We start from the raw sequence: 25,081 nt of genomic DNA on the forward strand, positions 1-25,081 counted from the left end.
GAGACTGCCTCTCCTGGACAGTATCTGCCTGTCCTAGCAAATCAGATAGGGTAGGATCACTCCAGGTCCAGGTCCCTTCCCTGAAATCTTGCCATCTAGTGGGACTTCAGAAGCCAGTCTGAACACCTTCCCCCCAGTCACCCAGCAGGCCCCCATCCTTTTAGCCTTCTGGAAGGTCATCAAGACCTGGTTTTTTATCCCAACACTGGGGTAGAGTGAGGGTGTCTTGGGTTGGTTGTTGGGGGATGACTGAGGCACCGGGTTTTAGTTTTTGTTTTACAGTTTTATGTTCTTATGGTTTTTACGATTCTGTAGCTTTATTGATAATGTGAGCAGCCCAGAGCTGTGCTTAAGATGGGCGGCCATACAAATCTTTTAAATTAATACATAGCACTAGTGCTTTTTTGGGTAACTCCCTCAGTGCTTTCTATAATCCCTGACACACTTGACTTTATTTTTAAATTATTCTAACTTAAAAAAATAGCTGAAATCCAATACCCTGTTTGGGTATATGCCCATCTGCTGCAATAAAAGTCAAGGGTAGATAAGGAGATGGCATGAAGCATGTGGAGGACTAAAACAGGAGCCAGGAACACCCTAATTGTGTTGCTGTCTGGTAAATGTATGTTTGTGACTGGCCATGCCCACCAAGGTAACCATTTTATAAGAGCATCCATAACATGCTCTCAAGCTTCCATGTGTATCACAGGCTCAAAGCATGTGCCTGTCCCAAGATATTATGGAGTTAGGATAACAGCCAATAAAGAAGTCCAGACAGGACTTCCTATGCCAGCCTTCTGAACATGGCAGGGAGCTGTCCAGCAGTTCAGCAGACTGGATTCAATATTGAATTTCAGAATTACCTTTATGCTAAGAGCTAAGCTGTTGCATCTATGACTCCTAGGAAGTCATTTCTCCCTGTCTTGGTAATGAAAAAGCTAACTGCTGCATGAGCTACAATAGCTACGATTTGTTTCAACTTGGTTTGCTGACTCAGCTGATAAGTCAAAACCAAACAAGCCTCATTATGGCTTAGCAAATGGTGTGAAGCTATATTTCTTTCCAGTGTCTTTCCTCACACACCCACACAACACCCTTAACACAATTTACTTATCTTTCCAAGGGCTCAGAAATGAGTGGCACCCATTCATCATCATTTGCTGGCTTCCCATCCCCTTTTCTATCCAGCACAATCTCTTCCTTATCTTTCTGTAACACTGAGCCAGCATTTGTCTTCCATATCCCTGAAAGATTTCTTCCCTGTTTTCTTGTTTTCCCACCTAATTCAGAGAGTGATTTAGAATCCCAATGATGATGATGATTTTAATTTATTTATTACAGTTATTTATATGCCACCTGCTTGAATAATTCTATGTGGTTTATTAAAAAAAATACTTGTTCCATTCAAATCTCTCTCCTTAAATGCCCTACAAAAGAGGATGGTTTCAACCTGCTTCCTAAAGAATAAAAGGATGGGACCTAGCCTGATCTCAGGAGGCAATCTGTTGGGATGCCCCTGAGAATGCTATCCTTTGAGTCCCCATTCCAGTGATCACCCACAGCATTTCCCCCAGTGACAAGTATAGGCAGGCAGATGCTACTTGGAGAAGATCTCCTGATGGTATCAAGAACACAAGGCTCTATAGTTATCCACCAGGACCTCGAACTGGCCTTCCATGCCAGCTGTAGTTTCTGGGTCATCTTCAGGCGGAACCCTACCTACAGAGAATTACAGCATAAGTGGGAGATGGCAAAGGCATGAGTCATTGTCTTCAGCACTCTTGGTCCAAAAATGGGTGCAGGTGGCAGATAATCTTTCTGTTCCAGCAGGAGCTGAGTCCCAAAGTGCCCCCAAATTTTACATCTACTCTTTAGGGAAAGTCCAGCCCATCTAGAGCAATGGATGGAACTTCCACTGAACCAGGGTTACCAACAGTAGCTCTGTCTTGCTAGAATTCATGCTCATGTGGCTTTGCATCTCAAGTCCCTTGCAGCCTCTGGGGACTGAGTCAGGCCATCTACCATTACTGACCTCGCCAGGTAACCATAGCTGTTATTGTTATTATTCCCTCTGCTACAAATCTCTTTATTGTCATGCAGGTCTTCTGGCTGTTCCCCACTTTTTAATCTTAAAAAGACCCATGGGAGGAGTTCCTCCATACTGTAAAGAATGAGAATTTCAAGGGGGTTTTCTTCTTGCTTAAAAACAAATGAAAACAAAACAATTATATTTTTCATCAGATAGAATGAGAACAATTGAACTAATTCAAAAGTACCTTTTGATGCAATAATATCTTAAAACTCTCTATCTTCCCATCTTATCTCTACATCCTTGTTTTCCATGTACTTGTTCCTCTTTCAAACCTACCTTTTTTATCCACTCACTCCAGCTTCATCTACTTAATTTCCCCTTAACACAAAACAGTAGTTAGTGCTGTATTTAGTATCTCTGGCAAGAATATATTATCCTAAAACACGGAAAGCATAATTTATTCCTACAATTTGCAGAGTGACAAATAAAATTTATGATTGAGCAGTTTTGTTGGAATTGAGCAATTACATCAGATTTAGAAAAGAAAACAAGAGTAAAATAGATTTTCTCAAAACTGGAGTGTTTAATTTATTGATCATATGAAAAATAAGGTTTATCCTCTAATGGATATTATTTGATTAATTAGTATGTTTATGTGACAAAGATAAAGATTTGTAAATAACTATGGATTAGATCCAGACTTAATAATGTGTAGAATGCATCCATTGAAATCACTGGGACCAGTTAATCATAATTTAAATCTCATTGATTTTAGTTATTTACTCTCAGCATGACTAAATCTGGACCCAACCCAATATCAGTATCTGCCTAATTGCATAGATTTTAATTATGATATATCATTTTACTAATACTATATAGTTAATTTCTAAAATTCTCATCCCCAACTACATGAAAGCTTTATTTATGTACAACTTTATTTGCATACATTGATCCAAGTTTAACTTTGACTCCCCTGATATGTCTTGCATTTTTCCTCTGTTTTCAACTGTAAACTTCTTGAAGACAGAGACCTGTCTAGTTGTTGTTAGAATTAGAATTTTAATAGGTCATTAATGATACTGTACTCTCAACTCTTGAGTGAGAAGTTGAAAAAGGTACTGGGAAACCATTTCCAAAATGTTGGCAAGAAAATTGCATATCTTCAAAAAGGCCTTTGATGATCTGATTTGCTAGGCAGTTTATAGTGGGAGATCCAGTCCTATAGGTAGGGTTGGCATGCCCTAAGGGTAAGCATGCCCTAAGTCTTCAAGGGTTTTAAAGGTTGGTACCAACACTTTGAATAGTGCCCAGTAGGCAACTGGCAATTGGTGTAGGTTTTTCAGTATAGGAAGCACATGATCCCATATTTCGCACAAATCAGCTGCATTGATACCCTATTTGGAATCAGTTGCAATTTCTGGATCCTCTTCAAGGGCAGCTTTATGTACAATAAATTGCAAATGTCAGGAAGAATTTTAAACAAGGCATGGGTAACTATTGCTTAGTTTCCCTGGCTTTAGAAGGTGTGCAGTTGGCTCATCAGCTGTAATTGCACAAACATGTACCTTGCAGTCACTTGGTTGAGATGGGCAGCTATAGAAATTGAAACAAACAAACAGACAGACAGACAGACAAATAAATAAATAAGTAAATAAATAAAGCTGGGTGTCATCAGCATACCCTTGCGCTCCACTCCAAAGCTCAAGATGACCTCCACAGTTTCATGTGGATGGTAAAAACATAGGTGATAGGATAGTGTGTCCTGGGGGACACTATGGATCAAACTGGTCTTGAGCAGTACTCAATCTATGGATGTATTTATACAGGTATGACTGGAACCACTCCAAAACAGTGCTCCTAAGGCCTGTTCCCACCAAATGGTTTAGAACAATGGTTTATTGTTCTAAACCTTTTGGTGGGAACAGACCTTAGGAGCACTGTTTTGGAGTGGTTCCAGTCATACCTGTATAAATACATCCATGACTGATAATACTGAAAGCCACTAAGAAGTACAAAAACCCTAGTAGAACTGCACTCCCCACCTTGTTGGAGTGTTTTCTAGCAATGGAAAAGTACATGAAGAAATGTAAGGCATGCAAATGCTGGTGGAAATTTAGCAGGTAGTCCATAATCTGTTGCAAGGAATTAATGTTTGTGGAAGTAAAAAAAAAGCAGTGTATAAGAGCGTGCTTCTGCCTGTTTTAACTTATGGAAGTGAGAGTTGGGTATGTAAGGAGAAACATAACAGTAAGTTGAGTACAATGGGAATGAGGGTTTTAAGAAGAGAGAAGAAGACATTGGGTTAAGAATGTGTGCGTGCTGAATGAATATGGACTGAATACAGAAGTGAGCAACATGAAAGAAGTATGATGAGGTGGTTTGATCATACAGAGAGAACCATGGAAAATCAATCTGCAAAAGAAAGAAAAAAGAAAGAGAGAAAGGGAAAGAGAGAAAGAGAAAAAGAGAAAGAAGAACAAAAAATGAATGGGTCAAGCGTTTGGGGAAGACCAAGAAAGTTGTGGTTGGATGGAGCTGATCAGATCTTTGAAAGACAGAGTGAGATGTTGAAAGGTCAAAAAGCAATATATGAAGGAGGGTATATGCATAGTGGAAGCTAGGATGGTTTGCAGAATAGAAAGGGAAAGAAAAGTACAGACATAGACATGTCTTATCTTCTTTGCCTTCCAATTTCTTATTCCCTTTTCGTGTTCTGTATACTGTTGCCTACTCCAAAAGGGAATAGCATGATGGATGCAGCTCTGTTCTATGTAAGTAAATACAATTAATTCCCTTTCTCCGCATGGATTAAACGGTTCTATTGTGACCTAAATGGAATACATTGTGATAATTTCATAAGGGGCTTTTTGCTTCGTTTAAGCAAAGGGAAACAAAGGGAAACTGTCATTTCCAAAAAAGAGAAAGATTTTAAACCATCTGAGCAAATAATCTCTTCCCCTGCAGTACTCAATTCCCAATATCACTAACTTTCAGGCAGTTCAGATGGATGCAGAAAATTATTTTATTGGAGAGAAGTATACAGTTCTAGTGCAAAGCTGCGAATGCCAATTCCCGCTCTTTTCCCTAATTAAAACATTCCATTGCTCATGCAGTCTCACCTGCCGCCCCCGCCCCCGTTTCTCACTCTCGTTCTACCTGTCTCATTCCTGTCTGTCTCAGATGTCTCCAAAGAGTTCAACCTTGGCTTCTTGCTTTTACCAAAACTATCTCTAACTGCTTCTCTATCTTCCCTGCTAGTTCTCCCCCGCTCCCCCCATCCAGCTCACAGCCAAGCTTGACATGCAGGTCTTGACATGTGTTAGGTCTTGACACTTATGGCAGGGGAACACAATCAGATGCTCTGAGTTTGTCTGATTGTGGATCCTGACACCCTCCTTTATAAAAAGAGATGAGGATGGTGGAATATGAGTCCCCTCTTTTTTAGGGGGTGGGGAGATAAAGCAGTGGTAACACTGAGGTCTTCTAGTTCTACTTATTTAACGGTGGCTGGTTTTCAGCCCTCCTTTATTTAAGGGGACAGGGGGAATCAGACAACTTGTAATTGCTGACTTCTAACATTTGGTTACCTTTCTACAAGTTAATGTGTAAACTCCATTATTGTCTTAATATGTTAATACTAAAATATGAACAAGATCATCATATTAAGCCAAAATATAGTTTACTGTTTGAGAGTAATAAATTATGTGATGAGAGCAATAAAGTCCTGTGGTGGTGGGAATCCAGCCAATTAGCCTCCATAACCAATCTTACTCAAAATATGTATTTACCTACTACAGTTAATTCGGTTACCAAATTAACCAATTTTCCAGGTTTACACAGTGCATCATGCATAAAATAACCAAATAGTCTGGGTCTGCATAACAAGCTAGGATACTGAAAAGCCCTCAGCCAAACTAAAAGTTGAAGCTAACCACTAAATAAAGAATGAGATGAAAGGAACATTCAGGTACTGGATTATCAGGCAATACACAATACAAAGATTAAAAGTATTTTTTTTTTAATGTACTCTTACTGTTAACAGTGAAATATGGACAAACCTAAAAGTGGAGAGTAGTTAGTTGGTAGTACCAGGCCCAAGTTGATGCCAAACCCTTTTGAATCACAGTTGCAACTGAATGGAATTTAACAACTTTCACAGAAATGTATCTATTCTGATTGGCGAACAAAAAATGCACACTCTCCATTACTGGCCAATCAATGCCCTTAGTAAGGTGCAAATTACTGAATGCATATTTACTGATGCACTAAATGCATTTTAATTTAGCAAACTAGAAAGTCTACAGGGCACAATGCTGCAAGACATGGGCAATTGTCTGGATTCTCTCATCTGAACTTGGGGAGATGCGCACCAAGTATGAAATATTGCTGTATCTTCCCACTAGGGCCTTTGATGTTCAGATATTAAACTTAATCAGTGTGAAAACTGTCCAAAATGGAATAGAAAGAATATTGAAAAAAGCAACAACCAAGTGTAGAAAAAGATCTATTCCATAGATCTCCAGTAATATATCAAACCACTGGATCTATACCTCTGCCAATCCAAATCAAGGATTCTTTGTTTGGTCTCTATTATAGTTTTTTTGTTTTTTTTTCCCCAGGGCCAAGCATTGTCAACAAATGTAGCATGTTGTGTGGATGTAGCTGCTAAATCTTTAACTGACTTGGAGAAGTGTGTTGTAGAACCCTAATCAAGTTTTACACTGTTGTACTTTTAGACTATAATATGGGAGAGCTAGAAAACATTAATACCCCTTTTATTTAGAACCCACAGCTGTTATATTCCAAGTAAGGTGAGCAACGGAGGAGGCATCCAGAGAGAAAGTGAGAATGGGAAAAGGAAAAGGGCCACCTTCTGGGTTTCACAAGAGGTTTTAGAGGGATCTCTGGAACAACCTGCTGGTTCTCCAGAGCTACTGCCTCTGACTGTCATCAAAAGATAGGGAATGGTTCTGTCAAGGTTTAGGCGAATAAACTATGCTGAGCCAGGAATGAAACTCTAGTCTTTATTGTTTCTACCATACAAAGAGAATCTTGCCAAACTGAGCAAAACTAGCAAGTTCTAAGAGAAAAACTCCAGGAACTCTAAGGCGGGTCCTGCCTGACCATCTTGGCCAGGCGCCCAAGGTCTTCCACACTGTGAGTGAGTTTTTCCGCCTGGAAGGCAAACCCTCCTTCCTCGCCAGTGATCTCCATAACATCACCTTCCCCCTCAGAAGCACATTCCATCACAGGTTCTTATAACACTAGTTATAAGGAGGTAAAAGTTTTTTTTTTAAAGTCTGCACTGAAAATCAAATGGAAGCATTTTAGATATGATGAACCTTGACTGGTGGATTGTGGGGATGATTACAAGAATGTGAGGGAAAAAGTGTTATTTTCTGTTCACGTTTAAGCCACAAAACTGTTGACTCACATATTTCTTTCCTACTTGCCCTCCCTTTTCTCATTTTCTTCTTTTGTTTCTATAATATGCAGATTTTCTAGCCCCACCTTTCCCTGCCCATAAAAAGCCCTTTTTCTTATACTCATGCACATATTTGAGGAAGCTTTTTCCCAGATAAACTGACTGTACCTTCCTTCCCATCTGGCCCTTTGCTCTAGTTTCCCTCTGCAGAGATCAAATAAAATTGGACACTTTGTGTGAAAAGAAAAGAAAAGAAAGCTAACAGCTATTAACCAAATCTGCCCTTTAGAGTATTAAACAAGGCAACAAAAATACATGGCCTCCTTGGGAACACCGGAGAAAAGCTATAATTTTCCAATATAGCATTACAAAAAAGCAGCCATTGTTCATCTACTAATTGTACTTTAATTATGGGCAAAGGGTAGCATGCCGGAAATTATTCCTTTTATATGCAGGGACAACTCTAAATTATAGATGATGTTTAACCTTAGATATAGGAGTCTTCTCACTGTTCTTTAAAGATGTGAATAGTTCCCTCTCTTAATAATGTTACTTAATGAGTATGAAGATGACACTAAATTTTAGCTTGATGGGTCTCCCATAGTACCCTCCTTTTTCAAATAATGCACTTTTATGTATTTTTGTTTGTTTCTTTCTTTCCTATTTTTGGCATGAGATACATGAGTTGCTGAGGTCTTCCACCTCAATGATTCTTGGCTGTTGACCATGCTAGGCTTAGGCTAATGAAAATTACAGCAAGAAAGACTGAGAGGGAATTCCACTTGGGAAGGTTAAGTGTCAATATTCAGATTAGTTCTCTGCCAAAGTCTTCTTCTACAGTTTATGTTAACACTTTCTCATTTAATTTGATGGAAAAGAAATTAAAATTGAATTTGTTGGAAATGGAAAATGGAAAAGCACACTTCAACAAGTTTCTAATGGGGGGAAGTGTCCCTTCCTATTGCTTAGGGTTAGGGTTAGATTCCATTTATCTCAAAGCAAAAGCAATGAAACCAAAAAAAACAACAGTTAATTTCAGTAAAGGTGGGAGATTTGTACTTGCAGACTGGCAAGATTGATGTCAGTCTTACCAGGTAGACCAGACAGGAAATGTGACCAGATGAGCTAATTCTACTTTATTGTAAGGCTACATTAACAAAATACAAGTCTGAAACTACAATCCCCCCCACATCTCCTTTACAGCCTGATAAGTTAAGGAGGGTCCCTTCGGTGCCTCTTGCCCCTCCCACTATCCAGCTACAGGCTTTGCCCTCTCTTATCTGACCATTCCCTAGGCAGCATCTCTTCACCACATTTCCCAAGGTCTTCCCCACATACCAATACACTCAGATGCTGGGCTAGAGGATAGGGGACTGCTTTAGAACTGGGTGATTTGGGGTCAGTCATTCTCTGTCAGTTGCAGGGTAAAGGCAATGACCAACTACCTCTGAGAAATATTGCCAAGAAAACTGCATGTAGTTTCATGGTTGTCAGAAGCCAAGACTGACTCAAAGGCCTACAGACACACAAAGACACACACCCAAGAAGGGCAGGGAGTAGGTGCGGGTTGCAGACTGAAGGCAAGCTTGGAATCAAAATTGTAATTTTGTCCTGTAAAAGGAAATGGATCTCCATATTCCATTTTCTTGTATGTGTTTGAAACATGCCATTATATCATTTCTCACTGACACAATGTCAAATCAAGGACAACAATAGTACATATCTCTGAGAAGGATACATTTCATAGAAAGCAAGCAAGAGAGAGAATGGGATAAAAAGTTTTATTTGCATGATTCGGAAATATCTGGCGGGGACTGTAATTATTTGAGGTACTTATGACAAAAAGAACCCTAATTTGTCAGGATTGCAAACATCACTGCAATTTCAGGAGTCAGAATAATTGTGATTAAGCCACTTCTTGGATATTATTTGGGAGATATGACAAGAAAGCCCACCATTCAAGGCAATGACATTTAGATGCTTGAAAAAACAATCCACATTCTTGTGCAATCATTTGTATATGGAAAAGCTTTCCTGTTTCATGTTAGAAAGGTGTTAGGTATAGGCTCTGTCAAAGTCATAAAAGCACATGCTACCCATAAAAACAGAACAAAGAAAAACATGAAAGTACCTTTCTTCTAGAATTAAGTGACAGCAGTAGACAATAGATTTTGTGAAAAGGAATATTGAGAGGAATAAAAGTAATTTTGTTGTAAAACCTAACTCTTTGAAATGTAGTGCACTGAAATGTGGAACACATTATACATTATACATGCTGCTGCTTTGCAATATATTTCAACCCATATTCTAAGCAGTATCAGAAGGTTCCATAGATAAGAGGTTATTTAAATCAAGAATGTGGGCTAAAAGGAACTAAGGAGGTTCATTAGAAGCAAAAGTAGAACACCACAAGTTTGAAGAAGACCAGGGAGAGTTCACAAAAAGTCTGAAACTATTTTTCTCCTCATTTAAGACTAGAATTGTACAGGATGGGGCTATAAATCATGTAAAGGAGAAAGCTGAGTTGGTATACATAATGCCATTTCAGTCCATATTTTTGAATCAGGAAACCCATTCAAGAAGAAATAGGTTAGATTATTATCTGCCAAAGCATGAAAGGGGCTCATAAAATTTAAGTGACACTAAATAGTTTGCCTTTCCACAAATCTGTGGTGTGTGCTCTTGTGTACAGTGTGCTCATAGCACCCCAAAAGGGTTGCTGCACAGCTAGAAAACATATAGAAAAGTCAAAATTATCAAGAGTCTGGAACAACTTCCTTAGAAATAAAGGGTAGAGTACTCTGATTTTTGAGCTTAGTGGAAAAGTGAGCAAAATTTGACATGATCGCTCACTGATCAATTAGGTGCCACTGAATTCAGTTCAACGTGGTGGAGGCATATAAAATTATGCATGGGGTTATTAAATACATTGTTAGAAGGACTGAACCATTCCTACTTCAGTATTTGCATGCATGTTCTATAATAATAAATTATTCCCTCCCACTCAATATATAAATACTTGTTTCTCTTAAAACTGCTTTTCAAATGCTTTGTTTTGAGCTGAACATTAAGCAGGATCTGGAAAATCACGAGACAGTGAAACCCTAAGGATAATTAGATGCTAATTCCATTATTAGTTTCACATCAAAATTTCAACGAATCCACTCTGTCAAGCACTCCTGGGTTTTTTTCAAGAGAAGAACTCTTGGCCAACTGTTGCACAGTGCAATTTTCTGCTTTGGTTTTTTTTTGGTGATGACCACAGTGTGCCCGGCCCAGGACAGGACAGGTAAGGGGGGAGAAAGATTCTTTGAGAAAGCTTATAACAGCTCCACAGTTTGTGCAACATTTCAAAACGGTTCATCTCTGAATACAGAAGTGCAAGAAGAGGAAGGGGAACTCACATGTGCTTCTTGTCTTATTATTTCTTTGTGATTTGTCTCTCTGCTACTCAGAATAACACCTAGAGGCACCCTGGTTATCATTTCGTCGCCTTCCCTATTTCAGAAGTCCCTGAGCTGCATTCAGATGGCACAAAATGATTTTCAAGCTAACAGGTTTCTTAATGCACCGAAAGCAAAAACATACTTAAAAGTTAAAAGCTGTGCTTCTTATTTATTTATAAACTGGCTGCAAATATGACATAGAGGTGATGGCAGAAAAGGCCTCACAGATGGTTCATTTTAGAAGGTGGTGCCATTATTGAAATTCAGTGGGAAGCAGATAGGTAAACATGGAAAGTGCAGACTATGTTATCTAGGTCCTAATGGAAAGGCCGTGCCCATAAATCTCCGAATTCTAAAGGTAGGTAGCCAGAGACAATGAAAAGGACTTGTAAATGGATGTGCCACCTTCGCAATGACTATGCAGACCCTTCAGCTCTAGATATAGTCAGAAATATTGCGAATCTATGACAAAACTCTGTTTAAAATGAAAAGAGAAAGAGAGAAAGAGAGAGAGAAAGAAAGAAAGAGAAAGCTGTAATCATTTACCATTATACTGAACTGGGAAATCTTGGGCACCTGTAATTTTTCAATAACTACTTTTCTCCACACTCTCAGAGCAGAGTCTCATTCAGAAAGAGATAACAACAGAACGATGATAAAAGATATAAAGCTGCTCTTGAAATCATCCGAAACAAACCTTTCTTAGTCCACTAAGAACCAATGCTATTAACTTTCCATTAAACCATCCTGTCTATCTATCTATGTACTCCATCCATCCATCCATCCATCCATCCATCCATCCACCCATCCACCCACCCATCCATCCATCCATCCATCCATCCATCCATCCATCCATCCATGTTCACAATTAGTTTAACAGAATCAGTAAACAGCCAGAAGATTGGCAGGGGCCTCAGGTGTGTTGATTGTGTTCTGAAATTGGAAATTAAGGTATATCTAGGGAATTTTCCACAACCTCCACTCAGAGAAACCTGTGAATTACCTCAATTTTCCCTAGGACAGAGGAGAGAAACAAAGAGATGCTGGGTTCATGTGGCATGCCTGTTAAGGAATAAATAAATAAGCTACAGTTCACTGGGTTCACCCAGCTTTGAATCACAGAATCAGAATTGGAAAAAAACTGGAAAGGTCATTAAATCCAACTTCCTGTTCAGTGCAAAAATCCAAAGTAAAGCTCTCTGACAGGTAGCTTCAGCATATCTAGTGAAGGGGAGTCCACTGTTAAGCTGCTCTTACTGCTGGGAAGGATTTTTTTTTAAATCATTCAGTTGGAATCTGCCTTCCTGTAATGCAAATCCCTTATCCCATACCTCTAGGATGACAGAGAACAAGTTTTGATCTTATGAAATGACAGAGAAACAGGTCTTGACCTTCTTCAGTGTGACCTTCTCTCAGGTGTTTGAAGAGAACCATGACACTCCTTTTCAGCCTTCTCAAGGTTAAATAAGCCTAGTTTCTTCATTCTTTCTTCATAGGAGTTAAATTATAGTGGCCTGATTATCTTTGTTTCCTTTCTCTGAACCTGTTCCAGTTTCCCCAAATCTTCATGAAAATGTGGTACTCATGACTAGACACAATATTCAGAGTGAAAGGCTGGTCAACACAGAATAGAAAGGAATGATCATTTCCCATGATTTGAAACTATCCTTTTGTTGGTGCAAACTAAAATTGCATTGCCTTTTTTGCAGCTTCATCATGCTGATGACTCATATTTAGTCTGCAGTCAGCTATTATTCTAAACCTCTTTTCACAAGTAGTATAACCAAACCAAGATTTTTTTCCCATTTTTTATTCTGCATTTAACTTCTGATTCCCAAGTGAAGAACTTTGCATTTCTCTAGATTAAATTTAATTCTATTATTTTCAGCCCAATTCTTTAACCTATTAAGTTTGTTTTGCATTTCATTTCTAAGGTATTGACAGCCCCATTCAATTTTCTGTCATCTGCAGATGTGATAAATGCTTCTTTCACTTTGCCAACAAACCAGTGGAAAGTAGATGGTTAGGACCAAATCATGTGGCACTCCAGTAAATACCTTACTCCTGTTTGAAAACCATGCATCAGTGGCTCCTTCTCAAATTAGCTAGGTATCCACTTAACTAGACCACATTTAATTAGCTTGCTAATCAGGGTGACACTTGTTAAATTATAAATCATGGCTGATAAACCACAATGCCTGGGTTCACGCTACATGTTAAATGTAACCCAAGCAGCTCATATCATGGCTTAACACAAATACACTCAGTGAAAAAGAGAAGCAATTTTAGGGACATTCTGAGGGGTCAGAGAAAGCTCTGTTTCATGAAAAAAAAATCCCTACCCCTAATCTAGATGCCAAAAAGAGGCAACTGCATGTATACAACCACAAGATCCCATTTTGTGATTAGGTGATGCCTATCAATTCTAAAACTTGAAAAGCTAATTCATAAATGTAATGTTTGATCTATCTATCTATCTATCTATCTATCTATTTCCAATTATATATAACCAATGAAAAACATCCAAAGCTTAAGCCTTTGCAACTGAAAAGTTGCTCTCACTAAGCAGTGACTTCACACTCAGGATGAGGACCCACAACTGTCCAAAATTATCACCATCCTCTGCACAAGAGGGATAAATCACTACATTTAGGAAACCTCAAAGGGTCTCTAAGAGTCGGTTCCTAGAATGTTATGTAAACAGCCTGCTGCAAGCTTCCATATTATTACTGAAAAGACATGCCATGTTGGAAAGAAAATCATAGTCTCCACCTTAATTACAAAGGAAATTATTGGTGATAAATGGGAAGTAGTTCAGTTGTTGGGATTCTTGTAACCAGATCCCTTTCACCTCAATAAATCTTGCCAAAGAGACTTTGTGAGAATCATGCTTGGAAAAGAATCATTTGCAGCTTGAGGTGGCTGCCAGAGAGCTAGGTAGTTTCTATAAGAAAAAAAAAGTGAAGCCAGAGAGTCCTTAGAGGGCAAAATAATAATTTAACATGTTTGCTGAGCATAGAATGCTGATTATTGGAGGCAGGGGTAGTGGGAGCACTAGGCAAAATTGAAGGTCCTGGTAAAAATGATTTACCAGCTAAAATATTTGAACAGGAACACATGACACTGCAACTTTTTGTTGTAGACAGTGTTTTGTGGCAGGCAACACCTGATGGAAACAGTCCTGCTGCAATCTGTGCAAAGGGTTTATCAAGCATGTGGAGTGATGCACCTGGAGGACCAGCAGAATGGGAAATGATGAATTAGATGGGAGAACAGTCAACAGAATTAATGAAACTTAGCATGCTCATATCTGAAACAAACTGAAACCAAAATTAAATAAACAAGACAAGACTGGAATTTAAAAGCTTTTAGACAGGATAGAGAGAGAGAGAGACAGACAGAATATTTTCCCAACATTATTAATTTCAAATATAGGCATTCTGCTACCTCCCTTCAAGATAAAGAAGATGGCAAATTATTCTCATTGCTGCTGATTTAAAAACTGCAGCTTCAGTAGTGTAGCATATTATTCGTATTCAAATTCCTACTTTGCAATGGGAAAGTTTTGCAAAAAAGAAAAAAAAAAGGGGGAGACTGATTTATGAGTCTGTCGCAATAAAAGACATTTGGTTTTTTTTCCCTAACTGTGCAGTAAATAATAAAAAGAAAGTAGAAAATGGTAACACAATTATTTTACCAGACACCAGGGTTCTGTCTGATGCTTCTGATAATACACTGTCATGACACAAATTAGCAAGTCCCTCATCCCCCCCAGGAGAAGAAATTATTATTTTTTCCCTGAATAAAGAGAAGACAAATATTTTGACTCCCTTCAAAATATTTCCACTGACATCAGGGTGAGAAGTTTGTTGTTGTTGTCATTATTTTAAACCTTCTCCATACAGCAAGTATTTTCAGTGTAGCATACAATCTGAAAGAAATCCATACAAGTAGGTGTAGAGAAATGCTTGTCTTAGGGACAAATGCGGGCAATGCTGGGTATATTTATGAAAAACAAGCAAAATAACGTATTTATTTATTTGTTAGATTTGTACACCACCCGCCTCCCAGTAATTCATAAAAAAAGTTTGCCAAATGTTCAGGCAAAACTTGTACACACCAAAGCGTGTATTTGAAGAAGTATTAGGATGGCCCCAACCCCACTGGCTTTCTCAAGGCCCTAAAGACCTGCGTCTGTGCCCAGGCCTGAGGCCCTAAGAGTGTAAAGGGTCCTGTCTCTGGTTGGGCTGACAACCACTGATTGTGACATCTTCCTTGGCTGTTGAGTATTTTAATTTTTCTACTTATGATGGGTATTTGTTTGTAATTTATTTTAAGATTGTTTGCCACCCAGAGTCACTTGGTGTGATGGGTGGCAATACAAACTGAATAAATAAATAAGAAGTAAGTCTGGAAATGCAGAAGTACAATATATTTGTCTGGGAAAACTAGCTGGGTGACATGGTTAAAGAAACCAGGCTATAAACAGGAGACCATGAGTTCTGGTCTTGCCTTAGGCACAAAGCCAGCTGGCTGATTTTGGGCCAGTTGCTCTCTCTCAGCCCTAGGAAGGAGACAATGGCAAACCACTCCTGAAAAACCTTGCCCAGAAATCTGCAGGGACTAGTCCCTGTAATGGCCAGGAGTCAAGACTGACTTGACGTCCCTAAAATAAAATGAAATAATCTGGACTTTGGGGGTGGGGGGGAAGGAGATTGAGAAATTTGTTTCTGAAATCACAGTTTCAGACAACCTGCAATGGGCCAGAAAAGGCAACGAGAAAGACGTAGAGTCATGAAAGAGAGGATATTTGCAGCCCATGGAATAATTAGAACTTTCAACATGATGCCTTCCTTTTTTTTTTTATGTTATAGATTTATACTGCAATCACATTAATAAAAGGAGCCTGTCAGTGTATTTGCTTATTATACTCCATTACAGTACCTGCGCTTTCTTGTTAAGACTCTCATTAACCTTTCTGGGTTCGTAATAAGAAATCTCAGCTAATGGAGGTGAGAAGCCGCATTCTGAAAATGAGAACAGTTGTCATGCACAAAAGTTCAATATGCTTACTAAATAGGCCAATTTTATTAAATGAAATAAGGTGGGGTCCCTTTTTAATCAGGGGAAGCTATATAAGACAGAAACATTTTCTGCACTTTAAGAATAATGAATATTTCTGAAGTTCAGTGCTACTAGATGTTAAAAATCTTTTATTCTAATGAAAGCTATAACACTAGTTTTGATGTTTCCTGCTTTTTTAAAAGCTGGATAAAGTTGCACTTTTTCTGCGTGGTCCTGTTCATATACAGTAGAGTTGCATATGACTTTCAGTGTGAACTATTCCTGACCAATGTCTATTTTTATTACATTTTAAATACAATTCTATGGCTAGTTTTCAAATAAGAAGTCCTGAACACAAGTACACAGAATTAAATAAAATTGTACACTGAATAAATTAGAGAATCTTACGTGTTACTTATCTTTCTCTGCTTAATAGTTTTTCTTCTCAGACTAAAAGAAAAGGACATGAGAGTCAGGCTGAGAACCAGCGATTTTCAGTGCAGAGATGTCAGTTATGTCAACAGCCAACAACCACCCAGATGTCAACCACTAGATTCAACACCACTGCAGAGCAGAGTCCAGTGAAAGATGGGAAAGATGGGGAGATGCAGTGATGGGCTGACACCATCTCACTGACAGAGGGGAATTAACTATTTACTATGAGTTCATTCTAGTTTGCAAAAAAGATTCTTATGTAGCTGTGTCATGTTGAGAGTCTGAGAGACTACAACCAAGACTAAGCCTAGCAGCTAAGTTAAGCCAATGAAGTTGGGGAATGGCAAATGACAAATGAAATCAGACTATGGTAGTCATTTCAATGATTTATTGTGGCAGGATGTTTCTACCCATCCCATCCGGTCTGGCAGAAGGGGCATGTTCCAAGTCCCAACTGCTAAGGAGTGTCAGCTGGTGGTGCCCAGGAGGAAAGCCTTTTCTGTCATGGCAGAAGGCCTTTTTGTAAGGCCTTGAAGACTTTGCTCTGTACTCCTACCTGGGGCGTGTGTGAGACCTTATGAAGGTTTCCCTACCTCATTAGGTTCATGGATTGTGGGTGAGATGACAGGCCTTTATTATGAATACTCCTAGACTTTGGAACACATTTTTCCTGGAGGTGCACTTGGTTTTTTTTCCTTCCTTGCATTCTACAAGGCATTTAAAACCCTTGTATTCCACCCTGCCTTTGGGTCTGATAAACTCTGGGCAAACATTATAGTTAGATATATTTTATTATTGGTTTTGTTTTTAAATTCTACTGTTTTGTAAATCACTCATAGTCTTTACAACTTGGGGTGGTCAACAAATATTGGTGGAAGGAAGGAAGGAAGGAAGGAAGGAAGGAAGGAAGGAAGGAAGGAAGGAAGGAAGGAAGGAAGGAAGGGGGGAAGGAAGGAAGATAAGCTTGAGGAGGGAATATTATTTCCACTCATGCTGACACACAAGCTGCTTCAATAGTCCTACCATTTGAACATTTTAGTTGCCATTTGGTGCATCTTTTACATTTCTAAAACATTCCTTTTGCAATGGAACAATCAGAAAAATATCTTCAAAATGCATGTACAGAAGATATTGTGTCTCTTATAAGCAGTCCATAATAGATTTTCAGTCTAGAATAAATTTTCATCATGGCATTATTTCTCATAGAATCAACTGGAAAACAGCAATTGGTACCTTCCCCCCCCACCCACCCCATTCAATCCTGTCTGATTCTCAGAGACTGCCTGGACAAGTCCCTGCAGTTTCCTTGGCAAGGTTTTTCAGAAGTGGTTTACCATTGCCTCCTTCCTAGGGCTAAGAGAGAGTGACTGGCCCAAGGTCGCCAGGCTGGCTTTGTGCCTAAGGTGGCTGTCAGTCAGTATCTTCTTGTGGCATATTTAGGCAAATGTCTCAGCATCCTAGCAGAACTCACTTCTATTTCCAAAGACTGTTGCAAAGTTCCAAAGGCTGTACCCCCATGCCCAAAACTACGTATGTTTCTAGTGTTTCAATAAGCACTTGGAAGTTGGATCCTCCACTCTCAGACAGAGTTTGGAATTTTGCATAGTGCCTCAGATCACTGAAGGGACTTAAAATCACAGCTCCAATTTCCAGACCTCCAATTCCAGTTATAACATTCCTCTTCCCAGTCATAGAGAAAGTGGCAAAGGAAGAAGCTGGAGGAAGTATTTTACCATTCAAATACACACCTTCTCTGCTCTTTCTGTAAAAATTGCATAAAAGAACTAGTACCACTTTCCTCTGTATTAAGGAAATAAAACCATTTTTATTTCCTTGATGCAGAGGAAATTGGTACTAGTTCCTTTATTTTCGAGACATGCCATTACTTTAATTCACCCTCTGTTCAAAATAAATTTTCAACAAGAATGCTAAAGGAAACTGAGATGATTTCTACAATGGTTAGTTAGCTATCATGGTGATGGGAAGCATGATCCTTTTCCAAGAACCTATTTTCCAGTTAGGGAGAACTGGAGAAGAAAGGAAAGGGCAGGATACACAGAGGGGCCAAAGTCACGGAGCACATACTCAGCATCAGAAAAAGTCCCACATTACTCCCCTATCAGCCTCAACTAGGGCTGGGAAAGATCTTTGCTTGAAAACCTGGACAGAAGGGTCACTGCTTGTCAGAGATCCATTAGGGTTGTGTAGAGATCTGGACTGGAAGGGCAAAATCTGGTTTGGAACATGCATAGTGCATATGCAGCATCTTTTGAGTACACCTTAGCAGCTGTGTCTTTTATGTGACTGCCCTCCATGTGCAATCCTGAGAAAATAAGTATTTAATTTAAGGTGATTTAAAAAAGATACAGTACCACTTGCATGCCTATGCATGCATGGTCTAAATCACATTTTGCTCTTCCAATGCAGCACTAATAGACACAGCTGTCCTAGACAATAGGATATGCTTCCTTTGTTCAAATGAGGGTAAAAGAGGAAGAGATTATATGGGACAAAACCAGCAACAAAAAAGCATGAGGTCATTGTAGTTGCAGTCAAATACTTGTAATGTTTCAAGCTGGAGTAAGTTCAGGCTCGGAGTCTTGCGTATGAGCAAACACAATATTGCCTAACTACAGTCTAGAGTGCTCTGAGGCTTAAACAGACTGCAGTTCAGTTTCAGTGGATATCTCTATCTTTTCCAGAGAAAGTCTTCCTATTGAAGTCCCACTGTCAGATGGAACAAATGATGGTTCTAACCAATTAAAGGACCATGGTTCTGTGGTAGAGTTCATGGAAGCTAAGGTTGAGGAAACATCATCTTCTCAGACCAGGGACATGCTCCTGGAATTTCACATGCAATGGGCTTCACATAGATGCAAGATCATCTAAAGTTGTTACTGAGAGCAACTGGTCTCTTTGTTCCCTGATGTCTCTGAGCTCACCTGTGGAATATAAAGGATCTGACTTCAGAGCATGACATATTTCCACATCCATTTCCACTGTTCCATTAGTAACAATCTTAGTAGTGGCTGTGTGCAGCCTAGTCTTCTATTCAATTCCTAAGAGCCTCACAAGATAGCAACTGGTTGACTATTACTAATTATTCAAGAGATTACCTGATATACATAATTACAGGTTTTTGGTCCACCGATTCTCTATAAAATATGGGCCAATAAAAACCACAGTTAACCTCACCTTGCTGTAAAAGATATTATGAAGTGTCTAAAGTTATTAGCAAAGCCTGGTGTATGAAGACAAGAGCTACTTTGATGTTAAAATATTCCTATTATTTGATGACAGTGCAAAAGAAAGCAAGGTCAATTTCCAAGGGATCTATTCAATCCTGCTGGTAATTTCTTTGGAAACTCTGCTGCATTTTAGAGCATAAATGGGAAGCAGAGTGGAAATACATTTTTAAAACATTCTTCTGTTTACAAGGATAAATGTGAAAGACTCGTCAAGCACCACTTCTAGTGACTACTTGGATATATCCACACAGATTTATGTCTATGTCTTGTCTTCTTCTGGAATTTGACTTTTCAGTCTACCCAAAACCTGCAGAATTTCCCAGTAGCCTCCTAACAAAGTAACAACCATGTCTGACCCTAGTTTTTCTCAGGATCAGCCAACGATTGATAGATGCTACCACCTGGATTGGGCCCCATTTACACAGCTCAGTGCTAAATGAAAACTGTCATGAGAAATGTTTGAACTTGTCTTCCTTGCCAGTTTGTTTTCTAATATGGGTTGTGGGAGTTGGGGAAGGAGAATATTGGACTACAGTATTCTCATAACATTCTCCTAGAGACCAAGGAGAAACTTTGCATATCCTTGTTGGTTATGTTTTCTGCTGGAGGGACTGCGCTCGTCCTATGCACGGGATTTCCTTTCTATGGCTTCCCTTTTACTGTTTTCTATTTTTAATGTAAACCACCCAGAACTGCTTTGGAGTTTGGCAGTCTCTAAATTCTATAAGCAAATAAATAAATAAATAAAAATGAAAACTGTAGTGCCAACACTGTTGCAAGAGGAGTTGGCCAAAAGTGTGTAATGCACACACATTCTCACCGTTATATTGCCATATATGCTCTCTTTTTCTCTCCATCTGTTCCTCTCATACAGCTAGTTAATACATAAGATTTTTTCCCCAGTCAACACCTACAATTGCACACAACTGCACTTTCTCTTATCCTATGATTTAAAAGCAAAGATGAAAGTACATTCTATTTTCGTTTTCTGATGGATAGATGCCATCAGGTTCCCATTGTGGTGCCTCTTTTGCCCCCAAGACTCCCTGCCCTGACTTAAAACACACACACACACATACATACATGCACATACACATGGAAAGATGGTATGATACAAAGTGAAACATAAGCCTCCAGCATTCTACACTTCTGTGTTTGTATCTCACAGTTCCATTTTTAGAAAATAGCAAGAGCTTATTATTGGAGACCAGTAATATCTTGAAAGCCTGCTCATCTGCTTAGAAAAAAAGATAAAAGCAAGCTTGGATGGTAGAGAACATCCTGAGAGACCAGAGATGATGTTAAGATTGTTTTCTGCTACATGGGTGACTTGTGATGGGTTGCACCCATCATAAAAGTCATTTTATGGAGAGCAACCCCTTGCAAGGCAAACATTTTATGAAATTACCTAAGCATGTTCTCAAAATCCCAAATGTCCCCACCTGTAATAGTATGTGGGAATGACCTTGGGAGACTGGGGGAAGAGCCACAGCCAGGAGAACAGACGGATAAGAGGCAGCTTAGCCGGCAGCAAGAATGGGGGTGTGGCAAACATCTCAGAAGGGACCCTCCCTAGTTTCTTGGCCTGTAAAGGCAACAGGGGAGAAATGGACTTGCAAGATTCTGTTAATTTAACCTTACAATAAAGTAGAATTAGTCTATGTGGTCATGCTTCCTGTCTGGACTACCTCGCTAGACTGACACCACCAGCCTAAAATGCCTGGGACCTCTTCCTAATTATATTGATGCTTCTCCCTCCCACTGTCAACTTCCTTTATTGGACAGCAGCATGGATTTTCAAGGGAGTGCCTTGCCTCATTGAAGAGGTGAGAAAAGTATCCTTTCAAACAAAGCTGAAAAGAAGCTCTAAACAGCTGACAAACTGCACTGCCTTGCAGAAGCCCTTGTTTCTGAGGCAAAACCAGACCAGATCACTTCCACCTGTCCCTGCAAGGTACTTCATAGCATCAAAGAAGGGTTGCTGGATCTCCACAAGGCAAAGCACACCACAAAGCGGGATCCCAGCTCATCTGCATGGATCTACTTTGTCCTTCCATCTGCTGCCTTCTTCCCCTTTCACTGTAGCCCTGCAGATGTTTTTCAGTTCAGAGCAGATTTTTTTATAGACGCTCCTCTGCTTCTGATCCAAATTATCCAGTTTTATCCCTGTCTGTCATTAGACAGCCACTGCTGCAGATCAAAATTCTTTTGTATAGGGAAGGATTATGGATATTGCAATATAAGTCAAATCACAGGGCTTGGAGTTTAATGCTGCTGTATCATTTTCCAGGCTTCTTAATGAGAGTAATGGCTGTGTGTGTTTAAAATAAAACAACAGACCTGAATCAGAGTTCCATTAAACATGAAATTTGGATCTCCTTACCGGGACCAGCCCTAAGGAAGTTATTGCCTTCTGCATCATATCAAGTCTCTCAAAGCCTTGTTCCCAGTCTTCTGTCCAACCAGTAGAAAGATATATAGTCTCTCCCCCACCATATGTCTAGCTGTGAGCAATAACCCACTCTGGCCAAATTGGCAATTCTCATAGAGACAAGACCTTCTCCTCCCTTTCCAATATGATCTCTTGATGGCCAAAGGCTCTCTCCTGCCTGAATTGTCAATTCCATCTGCCAATGGCTTCTCTAATTCACATCACCATCTGTCAGCTATTGACCTATTATTCCTTCTAGTTTTGATAGTATTGCGCCTCAGATCCCTGGTATTTCAAAATTCTCTCTGCTGCCCAATTTTCTTCCTGAAAATAATGACCAATGGTGACATTTTACATTCAGACGTAAATGCACGAAGAGTGAGCAGTTGCTTCTTTGGAGTATGTAAAATAAATCTAGATGTCCAAAGAGCCTCCTAGCCCATTAATAGGACACAGATGACCTGTTTTTGAAAGGGTTATATGTAAGCACTTACATATTTTATAATCATACTATGATTTTCTTTTGTTTATTTCTACAATAGAAGTTAAATTTAACTAGGCTAACTAAGTTGTTAATGAGGAACTAGGAGGCCCAGATTCTAGTACATGTTCTAGCCCACCCTTAGCTGTGAAAACTCTCCTTTAACCCAATAATCTCACAGCATTGTGGAGAAAATAAGAGGAGGGAGCTCCACGTAAGCTGTCCTGAGTCTGTGAAAGAAAAGTGGGATGTAAATCTAATGAATGAATGAATGAATGAATGAATGAAGGATTTACTTACTTACTTACTTACTTACTTACTTACTTACTTACTTACGGGATTTATAGGCTCCTCCAATCTGCTACAGCTCTGGGTTGCTTACAAAATAGGGCAAAAAACCCCAAGGAATTCAAAACAATTAATTACAGTACGTTTCCAAAAAGAAAAGTCCAGAAAAAAAGCAAACAACTATGTAAAAGGCCAAACGCCACACAAGAGATCCATCACCAACCCAAGGCCTGGGGGGTAATACTGGATTTTAAGGGCTTGTTTAAATAAAGTCAGGGTGGGAGCTGTATAAATCTCTGGGGAAATGGTGCTCCAGCGGGCAGGCACCATGACAGACAAAGCCTACTTTGTGGGTCCTACCAGGTGACATTTTTAATCAGTGAGACCCAGAGCATGCTGACTCTGTCAATATACAGGGGGCAGGAAGATAAATGGTTCCTCATATAATCCGCCCCTACGCTATGAAGGGTTTTATAGGAAATAACCAACACCTTGAATGGCACTTGGAAGCCGACTGGCAACCATGATGATGCAAGAATGCTTGTGTGGGTTCTAAAACATGCTGTTGCAGGAGTCTGAAATTTTCTGCCCAGCTCTAACTTATGTGCCCATTTCAGATATTTATATGCATTGTAAGCAGTGCATTGCTTACACTGACTAAATTGCATTTGCTGTTTGAGGTAATCTCACCTGAAAAGCTGTGTCTATGTTGCTTTACCCTCCAATCATCTCTACAATGCAAATAGTATTAAGGAGAAGCAGGTCACAGCTGGAACTGTATCTAGATATGATGCAGGTGCTTCAAAGATGTTCTAGCTCAAAGTACATATTCCCAGCAGCATAAGCAGTGAGGAAAGGCAATTCTGAGCAGGGGAAAGTGGCTAGCATGCATAGGTTCAGTCATCCTTCCTGTGTCTAAACTCCCAGGCTCCTGAGCTGCATGTATGGCCAAAGTGTTGCTTGCTTCTTCAGATCAGGAGAATTAATGAAGATTTCATATGTTCAGAGAAGTTTGGTAATATAAGCAAAATGAGAGATGGGAAAAGATGGAGAGAGGCAGAAGGATCCTCTATTCATTTGCTAATAAGTGGTCTTCCAAAAAATGTCTGCTCTTTTTAAATTTAATCTACTGAAGACACATTATCTGAATGAATTCTGAGACTGTACTCTTCTGAAATACGTCTCCTTTCTACAGCTGTAGCATGGACTGCTCTCCTGTTTTCCAATATCCTGATTCAGCAAGCTAAAAGAACTGCCTTGCTCTGCAGTCTAAAAATCCAACCCAAATGAAAGATGTATGTTTTTACAACTCCCAAAGATTCCAATTTCTGCCATGCTGGGTAAGTTATAGTGATGGCAGATGAAGAGACTCAGACTGGGAAGGCTTACAGCGAAGTCAAACTGTTTGTATATCTCGCTTGGAGTATAATATTTTCCCTCTGCACTGACATTCTCTGCAAGGATGTTTTTAAATTACTTGGTAGGAGCTTAGGTTGGGAAATGCTGCTCCTTCAGGAGTGTGGAAATGACATTCCAGTTCTGATGTGACTTTGAAGGTTTCATAGGTAGTCACTTTCTCTGACCCCAGATAAATTAATTGGGCAGAGATTGATTGACTGATGTGCCAATTTTCAACTCTAGTGACCACATAGATACATTTTCTTCATAATGATCTGTCCCTAACCTGATCTTTCAGGTCTTCCAAAGGTGTACTCATTGCCACAGTAACTGTGTCCATCCACCTTGCTGCCGGTCATCCTCTTCTTCTCTTTCTTTTCACCTTTCCCAGCTTTAGAGCCTTCTCCAGAGAGCTAGGTCTTTGCATAATTTATCCAAAGTAGGATAATTTGAGCCTGGTCAATTGTGCCTCGAGTGAAACTCTGGGTTGATTTGTTTGATGATCCATCAGTTTGTTTTCTTGGCTGTCCACGATATTCTCAGGAGTCTTCTCCAACACCAAAGTTCAAAAGCATCAATACTCTTCCTATCCTGCATCTCAAAAGTCCAACTTTCACTTCCATAGAGTGTCACATGGAATGAGGATTCTGATCTTTATAGGTGTAGACACATCACGGCATTTGAATATATTTTCAAATCTCTACCAAGTGCTAGTCTGCAGTGTATTTATATAATTTGCTATATAAATTATGTGGATGTAAGCATTTTAATGTCAATTTCCCCGATGTGACTTTAATTATTTATTTAGGAAACCACAATATAATTACCACTTG

The sequence above is a fragment of the Candoia aspera genome, chromosome 12 (assembly GCF_035149785.1).
Source record: "Candoia aspera isolate rCanAsp1 chromosome 12, rCanAsp1.hap2, whole genome shotgun sequence".
Classification (NCBI taxonomy): domain Eukaryota; kingdom Metazoa; phylum Chordata; class Lepidosauria; order Squamata; family Boidae; genus Candoia; species Candoia aspera.